Source organism: Pseudophryne corroboree, chromosome 11, assembly GCF_028390025.1.
Source record: "Pseudophryne corroboree isolate aPseCor3 chromosome 11, aPseCor3.hap2, whole genome shotgun sequence".
In the NCBI taxonomy this organism is placed as follows: domain Eukaryota; kingdom Metazoa; phylum Chordata; class Amphibia; order Anura; family Myobatrachidae; genus Pseudophryne; species Pseudophryne corroboree.
In genome coordinates this window covers 223,138,364-223,154,372 of record NC_086454.1, presented here as the reverse complement: position 1 = coordinate 223,154,372, position 16,009 = coordinate 223,138,364, and the positions used below count along the sequence as shown (strand labels likewise).

Here is a 16,009-nt window from a genome sequence, read left to right as displayed (position 1 = left end):
ATGGTGAAGCCCCCACTCTCCCGGGTGGAGATCGTGACGACTCAGGAAGTCCGCTTCCCAGTTGTCTATTCCCAGAATGAAGATTGCGGACACTGCTCTTGCATTTCTTTCTGCCCAGAGGAGTATCTTTGACACCTCTCGCATGCAGTCCCTGCTTTTTGTCCCTCCTTGTCGATTGATGTACGCCACTGCTGTGGCATTGTCCGACTGAACTTGGATCGCGTGATCCCTGAGTAGAGGATAGGCCTGAATCAGAGCATTGTAGATTGCCCGAAGTTCCAGACTGTTTATAGGAAGGAGGGCTTTGTGGGCTAACCACCTGCACTGGAACAGAGCCCCCTGGGTGACAACTCCCCATCCTCTCAGACTCATATCAGTCGTGAGGAGGATCTAATCCTGAATCCCGAAACTTCGACTTTCCAGTAGGTTGGGGGACTGCAGCCACCACAGAGGGAAATCCTGGCCTGAGATGACAGCCATATTATCCTGTGCATCTGAAGATGTGATCCGGACCACTTGCTCAGGAGATCCAATTGAAATGTTCTGGCATGGAACCTTCCATACTGGATCGCCTCGTATGAGGCTACCATCTTCCCTAACAATCTTATGCAAAGATGGATGGATACTCGAGTAGGCCGGAGAACCAAGCGGACCATCTCATGACATGTTCTCACTTTGTCCTGTGGGAGGAACACTTTCAGGGCCTCAGTATCCCATGGTGTGACCGAAGTTGGATAGTGCGGTCTATATGGAGCAATAAAAGCTCCCTGATCTCGCTTTTATCAAGAAATTGTCCAGATAAGGGACAATATTGACCCCCTGGACCCGGAGTTGGAACATCATCTCCGCCATTACCTTTGTGAACACCCTTTGAGCTGTGGACAGGCCGTAGGGTAGCGCCTGGAACTGGTAGTGATCATTCAGCAGGGCAAACCTCAGGTAAGCCTGGTGAGGTGGCCAAATCCGGATATGGAGGTAGGTGTCCTTTATATCCAGGGAGACCATGAACTCCCGTTCTTCCAGGCTTGTAATCACTGCTCACAAGGATTCCATCTTGAGCTTGAAAACCTTTAGGTAAGGGTTCAAGGATTTTAGATTCAAAATGGGACTTACCGAACCGTGCGGTTTCGGTACCACAAACCGGCTGGAGTAGCAACCCTTTCTCTGTTGTTGCAGTGGTACTGGAACAATGACTTGGGACTGGACCAATTTCAGGATGGCCTGTTGCTGCGTAACACGCGTATCCTGCAAAGCTGGTAAGCTTGATTTGAAAAATCGTTTGGGAGGAGCGCTGTCGATCTCCAGCTTGTAGCCTTGAGAGATGAGGTCCTTTACCCAAGTATCCTGGCAGGAGCTTTCCCAGATGTGGCTGAAGTGATGCAGCCGATCTCCCACCTCAAAATCCCCCGGGGGTGGGTGGACACCGTCATGTTGAGGCCTAAGTGGAAGCTGAACTGGTGCCCTCCTGAGAACCTGTGATTGCCGATTTTCTTGGCTTACCTCTGGCCCTAGATCTAAATCTGTTAGACCAAAAGGACTGGGTAGACGGCCCCATGTAGGAACGTCTAGTCGACGGGGCCCCAGAGGGGAGAAACGTGGATTTCTCCGCGGTAACTTTAGAAATCCACGTATCCAATTACACCCTGAAGAGCCAATCCCCTGAAAAAAAGGGAGACTCTACACTGCGCTTGGAATCTGCATCCGCTATCCACTGAACACAAACACAAAGCTCTGTGCACAGACCCTGCCATGGCAGTGGTACTAGCATTAATATTTCCCATCTCCTCGAGAGAGAGAGAGAGAGTTACACAGGACGTGTGCGGTGTCCTGAATGTGCTTTAGGAGAGTCACTGTAGTGACCAGGGACATATCCCCTGAGTGGTCCTCCTGAATTTGTGTAGCCCACGGATAAATGGCATTAGTCATCCAGCAACCTGCTATGACCAGTCTTTGTGATATACCTGCTGCTGTGTAGACAGACTTCAGCGTAGTATCTATCTTTCTATCCCCAGGGTCCTTTATGGTAAAGAAGACCGAAGCTGGCAGTACCGCTTTTTTAGGTAGGCGAGAGACTGATACGTCAACAGCTGGGGGATTCTTCAGATTTTCCTGCCTTCAGGAGCAAATGGGAAAGTGTGCAAAAACCGTCTTGACACTTGGTATTTTTTATCTGAATTTTTCCAGGCTAACTTAAACTGGTCATCTAACTGCAGAATCAGGAAAAGTGACACTAAGTTTGTTCTGTGTTAGGAAAAACGACTGCTGTGTCGCAGCATCCTCTATAGGGAGTTTTAACACGTCCCATATAGCTAGAATGAGGGGGTTCAATACCCTGTGTAGAAGGGGAATCCCCAGTAGCAGGATCCAGTTCCTCCCCCTCCTCCTGTTTCCCTCATCAGAGTCTGAGAGTAAAGCAGATAACCTACGCTTTTGTGGTCCTGATCTAGAGAGGGGGGCTAGATCTAGAGAGTTGTTGAGTTTTTTGAGTATTAGCAGTGAGGTGAGAAGACATATCTGACATCATGGATTTTATGGCACCTAGCCGGGAAGGCTCTTGTCATGAACCGGGGGGGAGGGGCGACCAAGGGAGCGTCTTACTCCCCACTGCTGACATCAACCTTAGGGATCGCGGCCTCATACTACCCCTGGAGCCTATGATCCCTGAGGCCTAGTGCTGGTGCACCCGAGGTGGCAGCCGTATCAGCGACTGTTTGGTAGTCTCCACCCGAAACAGTGCGGCTGTGTCTCGCATGCTCACCTACTAAGCAGAACCAATTGCCTTACCTTCTCCCAGTGCTCCGGCCACAGCCTGGTAACGTCTGTTGGACTTGCTAGTACATCCTACGCAGACGCCCGCCGAAACAGCACTGTACACGTGGGTAAGCATTGTCGCGACCCGTTGGAAAGATGTTGGAGCGATTCTTTCTAAGGTACGTATAAGACGCTTTTTAGAAAGATCGCTCAAAAAAATAGCAAGACTATAAAAAATATAATAAAAAAAGCTTATGGCTCTAAAAACCAGCAGCTCATTTGACCATGGTCCGACTCCTGCTGCACCAAACAAAAAAATTATTTGCCTGAGCCAGGAGGCGGGGATATAGGGATGGGCCTGTTGCATGCTGGGAGATCGAAAGCTTTGACCATTTGGTGCAAATCTGCGGTCGCGTCATCATATCCCAATGTTATCCTGTGGACCCCGCTGGAGCAAAAATAATTGGTATACATTTGCAGATTAAGCATAACGATGGTCTGTTTCTTGCCTGTTTACCCTAGAATGTGTACTTAGCAAGGGTGACCTGTTTTTTTTTTCCCCGGTTTACCCTAGATTATGTACTTTTTCCTCAACTTTACTACTTGTTCCTCAGTTTTGCTCCTTAGTTTGCTTATAGCGCTCTACGAATTTAAGATTAGTGTTTTGGTGCAGCTAAGTAGTACAATCCGTGGTATAGATAACAGTGTTATCTGGTGTGCTGTGTATGTGGACACATCTATAAGCATAAGCTGTGAAGTCTATGGCTGGTTATTATAGCACTCCTTGTATTCTGCTTAGATACATTCCATAGTATAGCTGACATGGAGGATGAATAAGAAATCCCCCCATCCCCCTATCACTAACTTGTGCTTCATCCAGAGATCCAACAAGGAGACACTCACCACTTTTTTTAAAATCTATTTTAACTGCACAAATCTCATCACCAATCTGCCCACGTTAACCACTTAAATGGCTAATATTCTTTTCCAAAAACCGCTCAGAAATTGTCTTTTTTTTTTCAAAGATTGAATTAGATTAAGAACATTTATTTTAAACATGTCCAACACAATTTAAGTAAAAAAATTTTTTTTTTTTAAACTTTCATTGTTTTATTAAAAATTGGTATAAGCATTGATGGATGATATTAGACCATCGTGACTCTACATTCGCCTCGCTGCAGCCGTCGGGCGTCCACAGGGAAGAAGAGTGCTGCATTTTTACATTTGCCCAGCGGCAGCTAATCTCTGGAGCCATGGGGTGTTGGGTGCCGCCATGCTGCCTGATCACTGCTGATCGGCTGCATGGCGGGCACTGGGGAAGGGAAACAGGAAGTCCCTATGTGAGCGACAGAGTGGGCATTTCTGACTGGTTGCATCAGATGCAATCATGTCAGGGAAAGCCCAGCATGGTGTGGTACTACCTAATGCAACCATGCCAGGCAAGTGGTTAACGGAAAAAACATGCATGAATCTATATCAGTTAACAGTCAAAGAAACACTGGTTGGTGGTAAAAAGTTCCTCATCTACCATGCTTCTACAAATCAGCATGAAAGCCTACAGAAATTATAAACTTCTGTACAATAATTAATATATTATCAAAGGAAATAGTCTCTAACCATAATGTTATGTGATTTTAAAATATTATAGATTAAAAACAGGATTTTTATACCTACCGGTAAATCCTTTTCTCCTAGTCTGTAGAGGATGCTGGGGTCCACTTTAGTACCATGGGGTATAGACGGTTCCGCAGGAGCCATGGGCACTTTAAGAATTTTTCAGAGTGTGAACTGGCTCCTCCCTCTATGCCCCTCCACCAGACCTCAGTATAGGAACTGTGCCCAGGGAGATGGACAATTCGAGAAAAGGATTTACTTTTAAGTTAATGGTGAGATTCACACCAGCTCACACTTCAACCATGCCGCACAACATGGCATTCAATCTAACACATGCTAACCAGCATGAACATCACAGCAACGTGCTGAAAACTATTTTAAACACAACACCTGTGTAAAACTATAACAAAATTACTACTGCAGGTAAAGTACGCACTGGGCTGGGTGCCCAGCATCCTTCGGACTAGGAGAAAAGGATTTACCGGTAGGTATAAAAATCCTGTTTTCTCATAGGTCCTAGAGGATGCTGGGGTCCACTTTAGTACCATGGGGTTATACCAAAGCTCCAGTACGGGCGGGAGAGTGCGGATGTCCCTGCAGAACCGATTGACCAAACTTTAGGTCATCAGCGGCCAAGGTATCAAACTTTTAAAACTTAGCAAACTTGTTTGCCCCTGACCAAGCAGCTGCTCAGCAAAGTTGTAATGCAGAGACCCCCCCGGCCAGCCGCCCAGGATGAGCCCACCTTTCTTGTAGAATGGGCATTCACCGAATTCAGCATCGGCAATCCTGCTGTGGAATGAGTGTGTTGAATTGTACCTCTGATCCAGCGTGCAATCGTCTGCTTAGAAGCAGGACACCCAATCTTGTTGGGAGCATACAGGACAAACAGAGCATCTGTTTTCCGTATCCTAGCCATTCTGGCAACAAATTTTCAAAGCTCTGACCACGTCCAGAGACTTCGAACCAGCGAATGTGTCAGTAGCCACTGGCACCACAATAGGTTGGTTTATATGGAAAGGAGAAACCACTTTTGGACGAAATTGCTGACGAGTTCTAAGGCTCAGCTCTATCTTCATGGAATATCAAGTAAGAGCTCCTGTGAGACAAGGACCCTAACTCAGACACCCTCCTTGCGGATGCCAAGACCAACAGCATGACCACTTTCCAAGTGAGAAACTTCAACTCCACCTCCTGGAGAGGTTCAAATCAATCCGATTGAAGAAACAGCAACACCACGCTAAGATCCCACGGTGCCACAGGAGGCACAAATGGAGGTTGGATGTGCAGAATCCCTTTCACAAAGGTCTGAACTTCTGGAAGGGAGGCCAATTATTTCTGAAAGAAAACGGACAAGGCCGAAATCTGGACCTTGATTGAATACCAATCGTAGGCCCGCATCCACACCCGCCTGAAGAAAATGGAGAAAACGTCCTAGCTGAAACTCTTCCGTTGGAGCCTTCTTGGATTCACACCAAGACACATTTTCTCCAAATATGGTGGTAATGTTTAGACATTACTCCTTTCCTGACCTGAATGAGAGTGGAAATTACTTCTTTGGGAATATCCTTTCGGGCTAGGATCGGGAGCTAAACAGCCATGCCTTCAAACGTAGCCGCGGTAAGTCTTGATACACCAACGGCCCCTGCTGCAGCAGGTCCTCGCGAAGAGGAAGAGGCCAAGGATCTTCTATGAGCAACTCCTGAAGATCTGGATACCAAGCCCTCCTTGGCCAGTCTGGGACAATGAGGATCGCTCAAACTCCTGTTCTCCTTATGATTTTGAGAACTTTTGGTATCAGTGGAAGTGGATGGAAGACATACACAGACTGAAACACCCACTGGGTCACCAGTACGTCCACTGCTATTGCTTGAGGGTCTCTCGACCTGGAACAATATCTCTGAAGCGTCTTGTTGAGACGAGATGCCATCATGTCTACTTGAGGAACTCCCCAAAGACCTGTCAACTCTGCGAAGACTTCTTGGTGGAGGCCCCATTCTCCTGGATGGAGTTTGTGTCTGCTGAGGAAGTCTGCTTCCCAGTTGTCCACTCCCAGAATGAAAATTGCCGACAGAGCTTTTGCATGTCTTTCTGCCCAGAGGAGAATCTTTGTCACCTCAGCCATTACCGCTCTGCTTTTCGTTCCGCCCTGACGGTTTATGTACGCTACTGCTGTTACATTGTCTGACTGGATCTGTATGGGTTGATCTTGAAGAAGATGCACCGCTTGTAGAAGGCCGTTGTAAACGGCTCTCAACTCCAGAAAATTTATGTGAAGACAGGTTTTGTGACTTGACCATCTTCCTTGGAAGCTTTCCCCCTGTGTGACTGCTCCCCAACCTCGGAGACTTGCATCCGTGGTTACTAGGGCCCAGTCCTGAATCCCGAACCTGCGTCCTTCAGGAGGTGAAAACTGTGCAGCCAACACAGGAGCGAAATTCTGGCTTTGGAAGACAGGATTATCCTCTGATGCATGTGTAGATGGGATCCGAACCACTTGTCCAACAGGTCCCACTGGAATACTCTGGCATGGAATCGGCCAAACTGTATGGCCTTGTAGGCCGCTACCATCTTCCCCAACAACCGAATGAATAGATGAATCGACACTCTTGTTGGTTTCAGAATTTGTTTGACCATTCTTTGGATTTCCAGAGCCTTTTCTACTGGAAGAAATACCCTCTGTACTTCTGTGTCCAGTATCATCCCCAGAAACGATAAGCTTGTCGTCGGTTCCAACTGTGACTTTGGAAAATTTATGATCCAACCATGTTGTTGAAGTACTGTCAGGGAGAGTGCAATATTCTGCACCAACCTTTCCCTGGACCTCGCTTTTATCAGAAGATCGTCCAGGTAAGGAATTTTATTGACTCCTTGCAGTCGGAGGACCATCATCTCCGCCATCACCTTGGTGAAGACCCTCGGTGCCGTGGAGAGTCCGAACGGCAACGTCTCAAATTGGTAATGACAATCCTGCACTGCAAATCTCAGATAAGCCTGATGCGGAGGATAAATCGGAACATGCAAGTAGGCATCTTTTATGTCCACTGACACCATGATGTCCCTTTCCTCCAGACTGGAAATCACTGCCCTCAGAGATTCCATCTTGAATTTGAACCTTTGCAGGTAGAGATTCAGTGTTTTAAATTTAGAATCGGTCTGACCGAGCAGTCCGGCTTCGGAACTACGAAAAGGCTTGAATAAAACCCTTCTCCTTGTTGCGACAAGGGGACCAGGGCAATCACTTGATCCTGACACAATTTTTGTATTGCTGCTGATACCACTTCCCTGTCTGGGATAGAAACTGGTAAGGCCGATTTGAAAAATCGGCATGGGGAAATGTCTTGAAACTCCAGCTTGTTACCGTGGGACACTATTTGCGAGAACCACGGGTCCATGCCAGATTGAATCCAAATCTGACTGTAGAGTTTCAAACGTGCCGCCACCTGAGCAGACTCCCGCAAGGGAGCCCCAGCGTCATGCTGAAGATTTGGCAGAAGCAGAGGTTGATTTCTGCTCCTGTGATCCTGGAGACGCTGTGGACTTATTTCCTTTTACCCTTCCTCTACCGGCAAAGAAAGGGGAACCTTTTTGTATTTATTTTGCCGAAAGGACTGCATCTGAGAGTGATGTGTCTTTTTCGCCGGCGCAGGAGCATAAGGCAAAAATGTCGACTTACCTGCGGTAGCCGCAGAGACTAAGGCATCCAGCCCCTCTCCAAACAAGGCCTCTCCTTTATACGGGAGAGCCTCTATATTCCTTTGGAATCTGCGTCAGCATTCCATTAGCGAATCCACAGCACCCTACGTAGCGGCTCTTGAACCCAAGAGACCAATATCTTTCATAGCTTCAAGCATGTACGCAGCAGCGTCTTTGATATGACCTAGAGTTAGGAGTAATTCGTCTTTATCTATCGTGTCAATGTCTGATAAGTTTTCAGACCATTTTTCAATAGCACTACTCACCCACGCACAGGCAATGGTAGGTCTGAGTAGTGTCCCATTGGCCACATAGATAGATTTCAATGTAGTCTCTAACTTGCGGTCTGACGGCTCCTTTAGGGACGCCGTTCCCGGCGCCAGAAGAATCACCTTTTTTGTTAAACGTGACAGGGCACTGTCGAGAATAGGGGGTGACTCCCACCCTTTCCTGTCTTCTGCAGGGAAAGGGTAAGCCGCCTGAATTCTGTTTGGAATCTGAAATTTCTTTTCAGGATTAGTCCAGACTCCCTCAAAGAGACTGTTTAGCTCATGAGATGGAGGAAAAGTTACATTAATTTTCTTTTCTTAATTAAAGTAAGCCTTCTCCTGTGGTAAAGGAGGGGGCTCCGTAACTTCTAACACCTCCTTTATAGCAATAATCATGTATTGAATGTTTTTTGCTAATTTTGGATCTATTCCCCTGGAATCACTAGTGTCGACACAGGAATCAGAGTCCATGTCGGTATCAGTTTGTACTACTTGTGCAAAGGACCTCTTTTGTGAATCAGAGGGGTCCTCTGCGGATGAAAGAGCAGAACTATGAAAAATAACATCTTCCACAGATTTTCTCCAGTTTTCTACATGACTCATATTTATCCAATCTCTTACTGATATGATTCACACTATCACGCAATTCTTTCACCCATTCAGGCTCGTGGTGTGTCGGCAGCGCCACCACATTACAACTCTGTGTCCCTAAAATGGCTCCCTCAGGGGAAGAGCTCCCAGCCTCAGACATGCCACACACGTGCACAATCACACCACATACACTCCGGGGCTTATAGGGGACAGACCCACAGTAGAGTCTGACAGAAGGACACAGAAATGGAATTGCCAACTCACACCCAGCGCCAATGAAAAAAATCCCTGTGACATGTAAATCGTCCACAGAAACCTTTTGCACTTTATAATTCCAAATAATATGTTTGAGCACCAAATTAACACTCTCTCTCTCCCCCCCCCCCCTCCCCTTTTTACACCCCGATACTTGATTCAGAAGTGGAGAGGAGGATCAGCGTTTCTTCTCCTGCAGCAGCTTGGAGAAAATGGCGCTGAGCAGTGTTCTGGCTGCCTGAGGAGGAAGCTCCGGCCCCTGTAATGGCGCGCTTCCCCTCAGAAAACAACACTAATTATTTATACTGGCGGGGGTGTAGGACTGTGCCACAGCATCATATGCTACCTTTTGCCAGTCAGAGTTCCCGCCCGCTGCGCGGTACCTTAAGCCATCACAATGAGGTCCCTCTTGCAGATCTCTGGTAACACTACTCACCAGTCTTCTGACTTCTGGCTCTGTTAGGGGGGTGACAGCGTTCTGTGGGAGTGAGCGCATAGCCGCAGCTAGTGTTCAGTACCCTTCAGGAGCTAATGGTGTCCTGACAGCAGAAGCAGAGCCATGAAACTATTTAGGAAGTTGGTTCCTACTTCTTCCCCCTAAGTCCCACGAAGCAGGGAGACCGTTGCCAGCAGTCTACCTGTAAAATAAAAAACCTAACAAAGTCTTTTAGTAGAACTCGGTAGAGCTTCACTAGAGTGCGACCAGTCTGCCTGAGCACATTTTCTAAACTGAGGTCTGGAGGAGAGGCATAGAGGGAGGAGCCAGTTCACACTCTGAAAAAGTCATAAAGTGCCCATGGCTCCTGCGGAACTGTCTATACCCCATGGTACTAAAGTGGACCCCAGCATCCTCTAGGACGTATGAGAAAAAGAGGCTGCCAAACTAATTCCTAAAGTATCCAAAACAGTTTGTTTTCCAAAAAAAAAGTGTAAGTTAATTATGTATGCACTAGCTAGGAGATCTATCAAACTGTTAGGGGTCCTTGAGGATCGAGATTGGCTACCCCTAGTTTATACTATAACATACATTTCATAGAACTTACCTTTGTTAAAACTGTTTCTGCGAAGTACACTGGGCTCCACAAGGAAAGACATAGGGGTGTAGAGTAGGATCTTGATCCGAGGCACCAACAGGCTCAAAAGCTTTGACTGTTCCCAGAATGCATGGCACCGCCTCCTCTATAACCCCGCCTCCCTGCACAGGAGCTCAGTTTTTAGTTAACCAGCCCAATGCAGTAGCAGGAAAAGAGACGACAACGGTTAGTAGCCACATACATCACAATCTCACGACAGGAGAAGTGTCAGCGGCTAATGCCATACCAACCCAAAGAAGCTAAGTGCGTCAGGGTGGGCGCCTTGTGGAGCCCAGTGTACCTCGCAGAAAGAGTTTTAACAAAGGTAAGTTCTTACCATAAAACTCGTTTTCTGCTGCGGGGTACACTGGGCTCCACAAGGAAAGACATAGGGGATGTCCTAAAGCAGTTCCTTATGGGAGGGGATGCACTGCAGCGGGCACAAGAACCCGGCGTCCAAAGGAAGCATCCTGGGAAGCGGCAGTATCGAAGGCATAGAACCTTACGAACGTGTTCAGAGGACCACGTAGCCACCTTGCACAATTGTTCAAGGGTCGCACCACGGCGGGCCGCCCAAGAAGGTCCAACAGACCGAGTAGAATGGGCCGTAATGTGAGCAGGAGCTGATAGACCAGCCCTCACATAAGCAATCACCATTCTAATCCATCTGGCCCGCTTGTGAGCAGGCCAGCCCAGTTTGTGAAATCCAAACAGCACAAAGAGAGAATCAGATTTCCTAATAGAAGCAGTTCTCTTCACATAGATACGGAGAGCCCGTACCACATCCAAAGACCGCTCTTTGGGAAACAGATAGGAGGAACAAGTGCCGGAACCACAATCTCCTGGTTAAGGTGGAACGAAGAAACCACCTTAGGTAAATATCCGGGACGAGTCCTAAGAACCGCCCGGTCACGGTGAAATATCAGATATGGGAAACTACAAGATAAGGCACCCAAATCCGACACTCTTCTAGCTGAAGCAATAGCCAGCAGAAACACCACCTTAAGGGAAAGCCACTTAAGATCAGCTGAACCAAGAGGTTCAAACGGAGACTCTTGTAACGCCTCCAAAACCACCGACAAGTCCCAAGGAGCCACAGGCGGGACATAGGGAGGTTGGATACGCAACACACCCTGAGTGAAGGTATGCACATCAGGTAAGGTCGCAATCTTTCTCTGAAACCACACCGACAAGGCAGATACTTGAACCTTGAGGGAGGCCAGACGCAGGCCTAAGTCCAAGCCCTGCTGAAGAAAGGCCAACAACTTGGCTATACTAAACTTGGAAGCGTCATAATTGTTAGATGTGCACCAAACAAAGTAAGAATGCCAGACCCTATAGTAAATCCGAGCAGAAGCCGGTTTCCGGGCCTGCAACATAGTTTGAATGACCGCCTCAGAAAACCCTTTAGCACTTAAGACGGAAGCTTCAAGAGCCACGCCGTCAAAGACAGCCGGGCAAGGTCCTGGTAGACACAGGGGCCCTGAACGAGGAGGTCTGGGCATTTTGGAAGTAGAATTGGACGCTCTGACGATAGGCCCTGCAGGTCTGAGAACCAGTGCGTTCTGGGCCACGCTGGAGCTATGAGAAGCAGAATTCCTCTTTCTTGCTTGAACTTCCGAATTACCCTGGGCAGGAGTGACACCGGAGGGAACACGTACGGCAGCCGAAACCTCCATGGCACCGCCAGCGCATCCACGAATGCTGCTTGAGGATCCCTTGTCCTTGCTCCGAAGACAGGAACCTTGTGACTGTGTCGAGACGCCATCAGATCCACGTCTGGAAGGCCCCACTTTTCCACTAGGAGTTGAAACACTTCTGGATGGAGGCCCCACTCTCCGGCGTGTACGTCCTGACGACTGAGAAAGTCCGCTTCCCAATTCAGGACTCCCGGAATGAATATTGCTGATATGGCCGGTAGATGGCGTTCCGCCCAATGTAGAATCCGTGAGACTTCCTTCATTGCTAAACGGCTTCGAGTGCCGCCTTAATGGTTTATGTAAGCCACTGTGGTGGCGTTGTCCGACTGTACTTGAACAGGACGGTTCTGAATTAAATGCTGGGCCAGAGTCAACGCTTTGAAGACCGCCCGCAATTCCAGAATGTTGATTGAGAGGAGAGACTCCGCCTTGGTCCACCGCCCCTGAAGGGAGTGTTGCTCCAGCACCGCTCCCCAAACTCTGACACTGGCATCTGTCGTCAACAGGACCCAGTCGGATATCCAGAAGGGACGGCCCCTGCACAATCGTTGGTCCTGGAGCCACCAGTGCAGCGACAGACGGACCTCCGGAGTCAATGAGATCATGTGAGACCTGATCCGGTGAGGTAGGCCGTCCCACTTGGCTAGAATCAGCCTCTGGAGGGGGCGAGAATAGAATTGAGCATATTCCACCATGTCGAATGCTGATACCATGAGGCCAAACACCTGCATCGCCGAATGTATCGACACTTGCGGACGAGAAAGGAAGCAACGAATCCTGCCCTGAAGCTTCAGGACTTTCTCCTGAGACAAGAACATCCGCTGGTTGTGAGTGTCCAATAGCGCTCCCAGGTGCACCATGTTCTGAGCAGGGACCAGGGAGGATTTCTTCCAGTTGATGAGCCACCCGTGGGCTTGTAGAAACCGGACCGTCATATCCAGATGACGTAGGAGAAGTCCTGGGGAATTTGCCAGGATTAACAAGTCGTCCAGATACAGCAGTATCCTGACCCCTTGACGCGGAGTACCACCGTCATCACCGCCATAACTTTGGTGAAGACTCGCTGAGCCGTAGTTAAACCAAAAGGTAACGCCCGAAACTGGTAATGGAGGTTGCCAATAGCGAACCTCAGGTATTGTTGATGTGACACTGCTATAGGAATATGCAGGTAAGCATCCTGTATGTCCTGGGAGACCATGTAGTCCCCAGGTTCCAAGGCCAGAACTATAGAGCGAAGGGTTTCCATACGGAACTTGGAAACCTTCACAAACTTGTTCAGTGCCTTGAGGTTGAGAATGTGCCGGGAGGACCCATTCGGTTTCGGGACTAGAAACAGCGGAGAATAGTACCCCCGACCCCTCTGACCAAGAGGCACCTGTACTACGACTCTTGTATCCAGGAGGGTCTGTACCACCGAATGCAGAGTGTTTGCCTTTGTCTGGTCCGACGGGACGTCTGTCTGACAAAATCGATGAGGGGGTCGGTTTTTGAAGGCTATGGCGTAACCTCGAGTGACGACTTCCCGTACCCAGGCATCTGAAGTGGTCTTCAACCATTCCTGGGTATACTCTAGAAGCTGGCCCCCCACCCTGGGATCCTCCAGGGGGAGGCCCGCCCCGTCATGCGGCAGGCTTATCGGTCTTGGCTGCTGGCTGACGGGCAGCCCAGGCTCTTTTGGGCTTCGACTTACCAGGTTTGGAAGTACGGGCCTGCTTATGGTACGCCTGACCTTTTGCTTTACCTGAAGGACGAAAGGGGTGAAAGGACGTGCCTTTAGCCTTCAACACAGAAGGAGCTGTATTAGGCAGACAGGCAGTTTTGGCAGTAGCCAAGTCAGCCACTATCTTATTTAAGTCCTCCCCAAACAGAATATCCCCCTTGAAAGGGAGTACCTCCAGGGTTTTTCTAGAGTCCAGATCCACAGACCAGGATCTCAGCCACAATATCCTGCGAGCCAGGACTGACGTAGTAGAGGCCTTGGCTGCTAGGATACTGGCATCAGAAGCCGCCTCCTTAATATAGCGAGAAGCTGTGACAATATATGAAAAGCATTGTCTAGCATGGTCAGAGGAGGTTTCAGCTTCTAACTCCAAGTCCCATGCTTCAATAGCCTCTGCCGCCCATGTAGCTGCAATAGTGGGCCTTTGTGCAGCACCCGTGAAAGTGTAAATCGCTTTTAGACAACCCTCGACACGTTTATCCGTAGGCTCTTTTAGAGACGTGACGGTAGTGACAGGTAGAGCTGAGGAAACCACCATCCTAGCCACATGTGAGTCTACTGGAGGAGGCATTTCCCAATTCTTAGACAGCTCTGGCGCGAGGGGATAGCGAGTCAGCATCTTCTTTTGAGGCACAAACTTCGTACCCGGGCTTTGCCAGGGTTCCTGACGTATATCCACTAGGTGGTCAGAGTGAGGTAAAACTTGTTTAATCACCTTCTGACGCTTGAACCTATCTGGTTTCTTAGGAGGAACGGATGGCTCGGGATCATCCGTAATCTGCAGAATTAACTTAATAGCCTCCAAAAGATCAGGAACATCCACATGTGAACTACCCTCCCCATCAGCCGTATCGGAGTCAGAACCTGTGGGGTCAGTGTATGTGCTGTCTTCATCAGACAAGGTGTCAATGACACCAGTAGATTGTGAGGAGACTAGCGCTCGCTTAGAGGACCTCTTGGACTTAGGCGGTGTCCCACAGCTCGGCCGCCGGGCCGGCTGGCAACTCGAGGTCCCGGTCTGAATAGCGGGGTAGGCCGCAACCCGCAGAGATGCCTAGAGCCCCTCCCGGATCCGCGGACACTAGCCCCTGGAAGATAGAGAGAAGGGGGATAATTATACAGGGGGTTAAAGCGTGAACGGGGGGAGTAAAAGTGGCTTTTATCTCCTCGGCAGCAGGAGCCTCCAGAAAGCAAGTCCGTCTTTAATGGCTGCTAGGCCACACCCAGTGAAGGGCTAGCTTTCATCGCACAAACACAGAATTGTTTCATGCTGAAACACAGAAATAAGTACGGAACGCTCTTCATCTGCCACATGAGAGTGATTAAGCTGTAAAGATGCTGCATGCTACATTTTCTGAATGTGGCAAAGAGTTTTTCATACAGGTCAGTACTTAGCAATTTGATAACTATGAACACTAGCATCTATACAGCACGAAAATCGCTCCAGATTAAATCACTCACCTGACACAGCGCTTAGACAAGGACTTGAATATATGTAAGAAACATTGAGGACTGGTGTGATAAGAGAAATGACATCTGGCCTATTATGCACATAGATTCGTTACGACCTGAAAATTAAAAGGCAATAAGAATAATTCCCAGCAATAAATGTGATCAGACAGATTTTATCCTACCCTGAGAAAGACTCTGAGTAGAAACGCATTGGTGGTAGAGAGAGCTGCCTAAGAGGACTGAAGGGCTTGATTCTCCATTATCTGGCTAACGGGAGAGAGGTTTTTATACCCAGATTTACCATCCACCTTTCTTACGGTTATCCATACCTTTGGATTAAAAGGCCCTGCACAGTTCAATACCAAAGGGAAGCTGTGATCCCCTAGGAGGTTGAAAGGGAATATTAAAGATAATGATCTTCCTAAATATGCGGTCATTGTGGGGGTCCAGGAGGGTCAGCAGTGGGTCCGTGGCAAGGTCAGCGGGGTCCAGTAGCCACTATGCGGCAAGGGAATGGCTAAGCCACTCCCCCGCCGTCAGCCATTGGTCACAGTAGTGGTCCGGAATATTCCAGATAACGGAGCCCAACCTGTATGAGTATTCTGCTAAAACCACTGTTAGAAAAACTGCTCTTTTGAAATGAGGAAAGCCTATCTGCCATGCCAACTCAACTTGTTCAAGTAATTAATGACTCACCTATTCAATTGCACTTGAAATGTTTAAAAATAATGTTCCCGATTTCTTCACATCTCAAAATCTCCCAAGAAGTACAACTGATCAACTTGGTCACCGAAAAGGCACAAATCCCATGCTCTGGACATTAGACTGCCTGAAAGAATAAAAAAAAAAAGTAGACAAGGTTTTCAACTTGTGTAATTATACAGGTCA

General features: G+C 48.3%; 1 protein-coding gene across 3 annotated transcripts in view; it reads right to left on the bottom strand.

Moving 5' to 3' along the window:
* Window positions 1–16,009, bottom strand: part of PSKH1 (protein serine kinase H1) — a 172,136-nt gene that overhangs the window by 63,429 nt on the left and 92,698 nt on the right. For all 3 annotated transcript variants that reach the window (XM_063945275.1, XM_063945274.1, XM_063945276.1), the window contains one exon: window positions 15,818–15,950. The gene's annotated coding sequence lies outside the window, so the exon portion shown is untranslated. The remainder of the gene's footprint in view (window positions 1–15,817; window positions 15,951–16,009) is intronic.